We start from the raw sequence: 9411 nt of genomic DNA, 5'->3' as shown, positions 1-9411 counted from the left end.
ATCGAACTCATGACCTTTTCCACCACAGCCATTTACCCACCATTAAGTCTTAACCAAACAAGAGGTTTTATTGCTTTATTCATATCCATCACAGTCACAATAAAGCTGAATATTAAACATGGAGACGGTTATCTCTGCGTATGTAAATGATAGTTTTTATTTTGCATGCAAATTATAACTCATCTGCATATGTGAGTGTGTGGAAAGTGTCTCTCTCTCTCTCTCTCTCTTTTTTTTTAGTCAGAAGACTATATTTAGTGCATTATATCCTAGAGCTATTCAGTATGGGTCACGGTCTATGAACACGATTGTGTCTTAGTGTCATTACCATTCGGGGTGAATAATGAACACTCAGGAGTACTTATGTGAGCATCTTTCTCATCTCAAGGCACACAACACCTCTCTCTCTCTCTCTCTCTCTCTCTCTCTCTCTCTCTCTCTCTCTCTCTCTCTCTCTCTCTCCCTCCCCCCCTGCATCCTGTGTAGACTTACAATTGATTGGTTCATTGTGCAGTGTGTGAATTCTCTGTTTCCCAGATTGTCACTGAAAACATGAAAGTAATGTGTGTGTGTGTGTGTGTGTGTGTGTGTGTGTGTGTGTGTGTGTGTGTGTGTGTGTGTGTGTGTCTCAAAGGTCCACGCAGAACTTTGAAACTGGATTGAAGTTGTGAGTTTTGAATACATTTGATCAGGGATGGAGACGAACGGATACCGAGTCAATATGATGATTTATTTAAAGTGGATGTAACGAATCAGTTATAATGTGACTTAAAAAAAAAAGTGTCCTTAATTATTAGGGACTTTATTATTAGAACTGGAATTATAAGTTATAATCTCGGTGGGTTTTTATTTATTTATTTATAAGTCTCATATGAAACTTCTTATGATAAAGTTTTATAAAAACGTTGAGTTAAAGTTTTAGGTTGGGGCGGAGCTTGTGGTGTCTTCCTAGAAATCGAATAAAATTTAATCTCATCAGCATCAATGTGAATTATTGTTGTTGTTTTTTTCTAAAGTAGAGATAAAAGAGATAACAGTTTTAATTTAAACGGAAACAATCAACCACAGATCTAACTACTATGCAGACTGTATAGAGAACGAGCTGTGAGCTCTTTACAACATGTGTATGTGATGACAATTTGTTTATTATATAAAAAGACAATTTTAGATCTTGGTGAATTAGATATTTAGAGAAACGGCTTGTGGTGATATTAGGTGGTGTTTAGGTTTAGGATGGAGTTTCCCTTGAGTTCGATTGGCCATGAGGCCGCTTTAGTCACTCACTTGTTACACAATAATGTTTGTCGTCGTAGTTTGGAACGGGAAATAAAGTCGTTCGGTCGTTCTGTCCGAGCCTCTGGAGGGTTTTCGCACGGTGCAGATCTGAAAGAGAAAAAAACGTGATCGTCGGAGCAACTGGAAACGCTCAATTGTCCGTCTGTTCAGAGGAGCGATGCAGCTGTGCAGCGCTGGAACAAAACGACACGTTGTGCTGGAACCACAACAAAGAGCAGAGAGGCTTCTCTTTCCTTTCTGCTGCATGTCTAAGGACAAACACAGAGAAGCTCTAGCACTCTCCTTCACCTTTAACCCTCTGCGCCCCACTTGTTACACCTCGGGAGCACCGACTGGATCAGACCTGGTCTACTGAGACGCTTAGACCAAATGATCGGTTCAGATTGGGGGCAATAAATATATACTGTGCTTTATAATGTCAAATCTGATCAGTCAGTAGTGCGTGTGCGTGTGTGTGTGGTTTTTTTTTTTTTTTTTGGGGGGGGGGGGGGGTGTACCCTGCAATGGTTTGGTACTTCCTCCAGGGTGACCTCTACCTTGTGCCCTGAGGCTCCCCGCCATCCTGAGTAGGATAAAGAGGTACAGAAGATGGATGGATGGATAATACATCTAATACAAGATGCTAATGTTTTCTAAAGACACACAGACACTGACAGAAAAAAGAAAAGAAGCTGTTAAATTATTAAAAATATCAAAAGTAAAAATATACGTAAAAGTATCAACAAAATAAAAATGATATCAGACAAAACACACAGCTTTTCTTTATATCCATGCAAACATTTCCAGTTCCAGACTAAAATTCTTGTCTAAATCCAATCCCAGATATCTGATCCGTCATATCTTGCTTGACTCGGAGTCATTTCTGGTCCGTGCGTATCGGATCCGTGCCATGTCTGATTTATGAGTTTTACTCTTGTTCTACATAATAAGACACAAACTTGCCAAATTATCATCATTTGATACGCTCTGTATATCTTGGAAATGCAAAAGCACAGCTTGTATGTGTGTGTGTGTGTGTGTGTGTGTGTGTGTAGGAATGTGTGCAACATGTGTTGGCTTGAGACTGACAGGTGCTGTAGGAATAGTGTGATTGTCGTGAGAACAGGCCATAGTCGGACCGGTCCAGCTGCATTCAACGCTTGCGCTTAACCAACCAGAACCGGGCGGAAATCCTGTGCATCAGGATGCCTTCGATCAGGGCCGAGCAGCGTGAACCCAAAAGTTTTATAAAAAAACAACATGTGGCAGTTTAGAGATCTCTTCTATGCTTCAAAAATATCGTTTTATTATTCTAGGGATTCCAAAAACGATCCTAGAAACAAAAGCTTTAACGTACATCATTACAGATTAACGAATAATTTAATCATTTATCAGTTATTTAAAGGAAATACTCAGGGTTCAACAGTGAGGAATCGGAAGGTCCTGGAAAATGAATAGAATATTTATAATAGATAGAATAGATATTTCATTTACTCATTTAAAATGAATAGAGGGTGGGCACGGTGGCTTAGTGGTTAGCACGTTCGCCTCACACCTCCAGGGTCGGGGGTTCGATTCCCGCCTCCGCCTTGTGTGTGTGGAGTTTGCATGTTCTCCCTGTGCCTCGGGGGTTTCCTCCGGGTACTCCGGTTTCCTCCCCAGGTCCAAAGACATGCATGGTAGGTTGATTGGCATCTCTGGAAAATTGTCCGTAGTGTGTGAGTGTGTGAGTGAATGAGAGTGTGTGTGCCCTGTGATGGGTTGGCACCCAGGCGTCCAGGTTGTATCCTGCCTCGATGCCCGATGACGCCTGAGATAGGCACAGGCTCCCCATGACCCGAGAAGTTCGGATAAGCGGTAGAGAACGGATGAATGAACGAACATGAATAGAACATGAAGAGTTTTTAACCCCAGCAGTGAAGACAGAACACTATGATACTCTTTAATAAGCATTTAAAAGGAGATATCCTGGTAAAGTTAAGAGTTTGTTGTTAAAAGTTAATGTTGGTTTGTGGCTATTAATTAAATGTGCTACATAAACATTTGAACAATTGAACTGCAAACTTTCGACAAGTAAAAACGATGTCCTCGGGACACGCGGTCTCATGCAGCTAGGAAGCGTTTAATGAACTTTTAAACCTGCTGCCATTCTGTTAAGCCTGTAATCAAATAATGCTCGAGTCAATCGGATTAAAATTTCACAGCGAGTTACCGCAACTGCGTGGGATGTGTCGTGATGTTGTGTAACGTACGGTGTAGAAATGTACACGGAATGCAGGTTTGTTGAGCATTAGACTGCACGCGAAAACACGCCGCATGGAGTGACAGCTGTTTGTTATTCGCATTTCGATGGTATTGACATAGCTGCTGCTCTGTTCCACCCTGCCCTGCCCTCACACACACACACACACACACACACACACACACACACACACACACACACACACACACACACACACACACACACACAGGTGCTTGACAGACGGCTTTTTTCCATACAGCTCTGGAGACGCTCCAGTTTTTAAGCTTGTGTGGTTTTACTATCAGACTCCATGGACTGCTCAATCCGATTCAATTATTTTGTTATAAAGCATTTTCGCTAATAGAAGCTGACACAAAGAGGCTTCACAGTAATCTGGGTGTAGGTTGTGATCCCTAATGACGAAGCCAGAGGCAACAGGGGTGAAGAAATAAAGGCCTCCGGCTGAGTTCCTGGTTGTAAATTATGACATTATACGTGTGAAGAAAGGTAAAGACAAACACAACTAAGTGGGAATGGTTTGTAAATAAGCAGTGCTGGGATGAGCAGGAGTGAACCTGAGAGAACAACAGATCGGTGGAAGGTGGAGAGAGAGCGATAGACGAGTGGAAGCTGAGTAAATCCTCTGTTTATTGAGAAATTTTGGGGAATAAATCTGGTTTAACATTTCACTGGGAGTTCAAAAACTTTGCTATCTATCTATCTATCTATCTATCTATCTATCTATCTATCTATCTATCTATCTATCTATCTATCTATCTATCTATGCATCTGTCCATCTACCCATTCATCTATCTATCTATCTATCTATCTATCTATCTATCTATCTATCTATCTATCTATCTATCTATCTATCTATCTATGCATCTGTCCATCTACCCATTCATCCATCTATCTATCTATCTATCTATCTATCTATCTATCTATCTATCTATCTATCTATCTATCTATCTATCTATCTATCTATCTATGCATCTGTCCATCTACCCATTCATCCATCTATCTATCTATCTATCTATCTATCTATCTATCTATCTATCTATCTATCTATCTATCTATCTATCTATCTATCTATCTATGCATCTGTCCATCTACCCATTCATCTATCTATCTATCTATCTATCTATCTATCTATCTATCTATCTATCTATCTATCTATCTATCTATCTATCTATCTATCTATGCATCTGTCCATCTACCCATTCATCTATCTATCTATCTATCTATCTATCTATCTATCTATCTATCTATCTATCTATCTATCTATCTATCTATCTATCTATCTATGCATCTGTCCATCTACCCATTCATCCATCCATCTATCTATCTATCTATCTATCTATCTATCTATCTATCTATCTATCTATCTATCTATCTATCTATCTATCTATCTATCTATCTATCTATCTATCTATCTATCTATCTATCTATCTATGCATCTGTCCATCTACCCATTCATCCATCTATCTATCTATCTATCTATCTATCTATCTATCTATCTATCTATCTATCTATCTATCTATCTATCTATCTATCTATCTATCTATCTATCTATCTATCTATCTATCTATCTATACATCCATCCATCCATCCCTCCCTCCCTCCCTCCCTCCCTGTGGTTGGTGCCGAGTTTGATTGTTAAAAGTGAAAATAAAAAGAACAGTATTTCAGTTGTATAATTTCTCGAAACGATCTTCCCACATGCCAAAAGAACGACTAGCTGCTTTCTGCTGCTCGAGTATTAATTCACAGCTAATAATTATTCATAGGTTTTTGTAAAAAAAAAAAAAAAAAAAGCAGGAATAGATAATAGAGAGTAAATAGAGAATGTCAGTGTGAATAATAAAGCATTTATAGCCGGTTGAGTGAGAGATAAAACATTATTTATAGTTAATATTTCCTGAGAATGACGACATGTATTCATTCATTATTAATAAAGTATTAGGTTATTATTATATTATAACTGGAGTATCGTGTGAGCAACACGGAACCTTGTGTGTTAACTAATCAACGTCTGTATTCACGACTTCTACGCTATAGATCAGTGTGTAATACCTGCTTCGGCTCTCTATACTGTAGCTCTTTCCCTGGTTCTCCCAGGGGAACACACTGAAGAAGGCTTTGGAGTGTATCACTAGCTCAGCACTACATTATGTGATACGTATCGTGTAACATAATCACGGCTCCGACTCTCGCAACATGAGATTCCTGCCATTTTGCCCGGGCTTTTTACATTTCACTCAGAGGTGATTTGTTATCCTCGTGGCTGCGTCTCATCAGAGAGATTAGTGTCCTCCAGCCAAGCGTTGCTCCAGCGGCCCACTTCCTAAAAGAGTGCAAGTGATGAAAAGAGAGAGAGAGAGAGAGAGAGAGAGAGAGAGAGAGAGAGAGAGAGAGAGAGAGAGCAGTCCCAAATGTTCCAGCTTATCTGATAAGGAATCCACTTCAATTTGCAATTTTAATGAAAATCAGACACCTGCACTGTGTGTTTGTGTGTGTGTGTGTGTGTGTGTGTGTGTGTGTGTGTGTGTGTGTGTGTGTGTGTGTGTGTGTGTGTGTGTGTGTGTGTGTGTGAGAGAGAGAGAGAAAGAGAGAGACAGACAGACAGACAGGCATAGACATAGAGGCAGAGAGGAAGATGATCGAGAGAAGGAAAAAGAAAGCTAAGAGGTAAAATGAAGGTGGGCCATTGATGCAGACAAAGAGATAGATGGACAAGGAGGGACAGAAAGAAAGAAAGAAAGAAAGAAAGAAAGAAAGAAAGAAAGAAAGAAAGAAAGAAAGAAAGAAAGAAAGAAAGAAAGAAAGAAAGTGAGAGATGGAGAGAGAGAGAGACAGGCAGAGAGACGGAGAGAGAGTAAGCGAGTGAGAGAGATAGAGAGAGACAGAGAGGCACTGAAGCAGAGAGAGAGAGAGAGAGAGAGAGAGAGAAGTGAAAAGATAAAAAGACGAGTGCTGGGTGTGTATTAGACATGCCGTGGCTGTGGATCTGGTTACCTGCTGGATTTTTAGCTGGTGAAGAAAGAGAGTCTTTCATACGGTGCGAGGAGAAAGAGATCTTCTCACATGCTGAAAGAACGAGGCAGCGATGTCTCTGTCTGCTGCCGGGCTGGACAACAGAGCCGATTACTCCCTGGGGAAAAGACCCACACCAGCCTGATCCTGCACCATGTCCACATTCACGTCCACTTCCACGTCCACACACACACACACACACACACACACACACACACACACACACACCAGTGTTCTGTCCTCTACCTCTCATTACAATACATCAGCAACAAGATCTGTGTACAATGAGATCTGCTGCATGCAGGCACACACACACACACACACACACACACACACACACACACACACACACACACACACACACACACACACACACACACACACACACTCCCTACTGGTACATGCTACACACCGTAAAGTGAAAGAGGAAATTTGAGTGGGATCAAAACCAGAGCAGCATGAATGCAAATGAGTAAAAACAGAAATAATGAAAAGTGTGGAACTGACTAACGTGTTTCAGAGACAGAGACGGAATGTAGAGGTGGAAAAGTGTATAAAAGCTGGAAAATGTGGGAAGATGGAAATGAAAGGATGTTAGAGAGAATGAAAGAGAGAGAGAGAAAGAGAGAGAGAGGGAGATAGTGACAGAGAGACAGATTGAGAGAGACAATAAGAAACAGAAGCAGATGAGACAGACAAATGACAGATGAAGAGACAGAGCGCGAGTGACAGAGTGAGGAGAAAGAGAGGGTTAGAGAGCAACAAAAAAAAGTGTCACAGAGAGAAAGAAGGAGTGAGACCGGAAAATAAGAAAGAGATATGAATAAGAGATGTGTTTCTGTTTCTGCCAGTAATTAGAAAGAGGGACAGTAGGATAGAGAGAAATTTTGACAAATCGCAAGAGATTGAGTCAGTTAGACAGAAAGAAAAGAGAAAGAGACGATGAGAAGGAGAAAAAAGAGAGAATGAGAGTAAGACAGTGAGAGCGATTATAGAGAGACAGACACACTGGCAGCAAGAAAAAGAGTGACAAAAAGTGAGAGAGAAGGAGAGACAGTAATATATATAGACAAATGATGGAGTAGGGTTAGGGTCAGAAGAGAAAGACAGAGAGAGAGAGAGAGAGAGAGAGAGAGAGAGAGAGAGAGAGAGAGAGAGAGAGAGAGAGAGAGAGAGAGAATGTAGGAAAATGTTTGTTCATGTTACTGAATGTACAGGAATTATAATGTGTTGTGTTTTAATCACAGACAGACAGACAGACAGACAGACAGACAGACAGACAGACAGACAGAGTGGCAGACAAAGTACATCAGTTAGAGAGAAAGACTGAGAGAGAGAGAGAGAGAGAGAGAGACAGACAGACAGACAGACAGACAGACAGACAGACAGACAGACAGAGAGACAGAGACAGAGATGCAGTAATTGACAGAAGTGCAATGGAAAGAGTTTTATAAGAGAAAGACAGAGAGAAAGAAAGAGAAAGACAGAGATTGAGAGAGAGGGAGAAAGAGAGAGGGAGAAAGAGAGAGGGAGAAAGAGAGAGAGAGAGAGAGAGAGAGAGAGAGAGAGAGAGAGAGAGAGAGAGAGAGAGAGACAAACAGATAGACAGACAAACAGAGATGCAGACAAAGTGAAATGGCAAGAGTTTTATAAGAGAAAGACTGAGAGAAAGAAAGAGAAAGAGAGAGAGGGAGAGAGAGGGGGAGATGGAGAGAGAGAGAGAGAGAGAGAGAGAGAGAGAGAGAGAGAGAGGTCATGTAGATATTATCAGTCCATTACCAGCTCACCTATTCAGACACACAAAGCCAGTTCCCTTCCTGCATAGTGGCCTTAATGTAGGGCCGAGCACACACAGCGAGCCAGGGACAAAAGCGCAGCAGTGCAGGTGTTAGAAGATGCCACGGCCGAGTGAAAGGACTCTGAATGTCCTTCTGTGTCCTCGCGCTGGCATTGAGAGAGGGAGAACAGATCCGACGCACCTCTCCACCCCAGCCGCATTTTTCACCGGTCAGTCGCTGCAGGAGCGATCTCTATCTCAGGTTCTCACACTCCACCGTGACCCACGCTGCACTCACACACACCTGAATGGACACAGTGAGTGTTCTTTACAAGGACACCTTGAGTGTGTGTGAGTGTATGTGTGTTACACTTTATCATTCCTCCATGCTAATATTATATTATAGATTATATTCTCTAATATAAACTACTATGCTTTAATATAAAACACAAAATCAAAACCTAAAATAAAAGGGGAGGTCCTTACTGTTGCTGATTGGCCCCATTCAGGGTCCCCACAAAAAACTGACAGCTTGTATTCCTCAAAGATATTCATGTGTCAGATTTCTAACGCTGCATCTTAAAATGTACTGCGTTAATGTTAAATATAACCGAAAGTGACCAGGAAACAAAAAAGAGAGTTCAGAGAGTCGGATTCAATTCGGCTCGGTAGAGAATCGACTCTTGCGTCCTCCTGCTATTGTGTTCCAAATTGGACAAATATTGTGATAAATCTGAAGCTGAAGTGGCATCCATCCACCCATCCATCCATTTTCTACCGCTTATCCGAACTTCTCGGGTCACGGGGAGCCTGTGCCTCAGGCGTCATCGGGCATCAAGGCAGGATATACCCTGGACGGAGTGCCAACCCATCATAGGGCACACACACACACACACACACACACACACACACACTCTCATTCACTCACACACTCACACACTCACACACTACGGACAATTTTCCAGAGATGCCAACAACCTACCATGCATGTCTTTGGACCGGGGGAGGAAACCGGAGTACCCGGAGGAAACCCTCGAGGCACAGGGAGAACATGCAAACTCCACACACACAAGGTGGAGGCGGG

General features: G+C 41.6%; 1 long non-coding RNA gene across 1 annotated transcript; it reads right to left on the bottom strand.

Moving 5' to 3' along the window:
* Positions 1-5163: 5163 nt before the first annotated feature.
* LOC125139853 lies at positions 5164-9094 on the bottom strand. The gene is made up of 3 exons (XR_007138989.1): positions 8338-9094; positions 6533-6723; positions 5164-5861 (listed from the first exon to the last, which is right to left on the bottom strand). It is a non-coding gene; the product is annotated as an uncharacterized LOC125139853 (long non-coding RNA).
* Between the last annotated feature and the right edge of the window lie 317 nt (positions 9095-9411).

Source organism: Tachysurus fulvidraco, chromosome 2, assembly GCF_022655615.1.
Source record: "Tachysurus fulvidraco isolate hzauxx_2018 chromosome 2, HZAU_PFXX_2.0, whole genome shotgun sequence".
NCBI lineage: Eukaryota > Metazoa > Chordata > Actinopteri > Siluriformes > Bagridae > Tachysurus > Tachysurus fulvidraco.
Note: the sequence above shows the minus strand (reverse complement) of the source record. Positions and strands in the feature narration are given on the sequence as shown.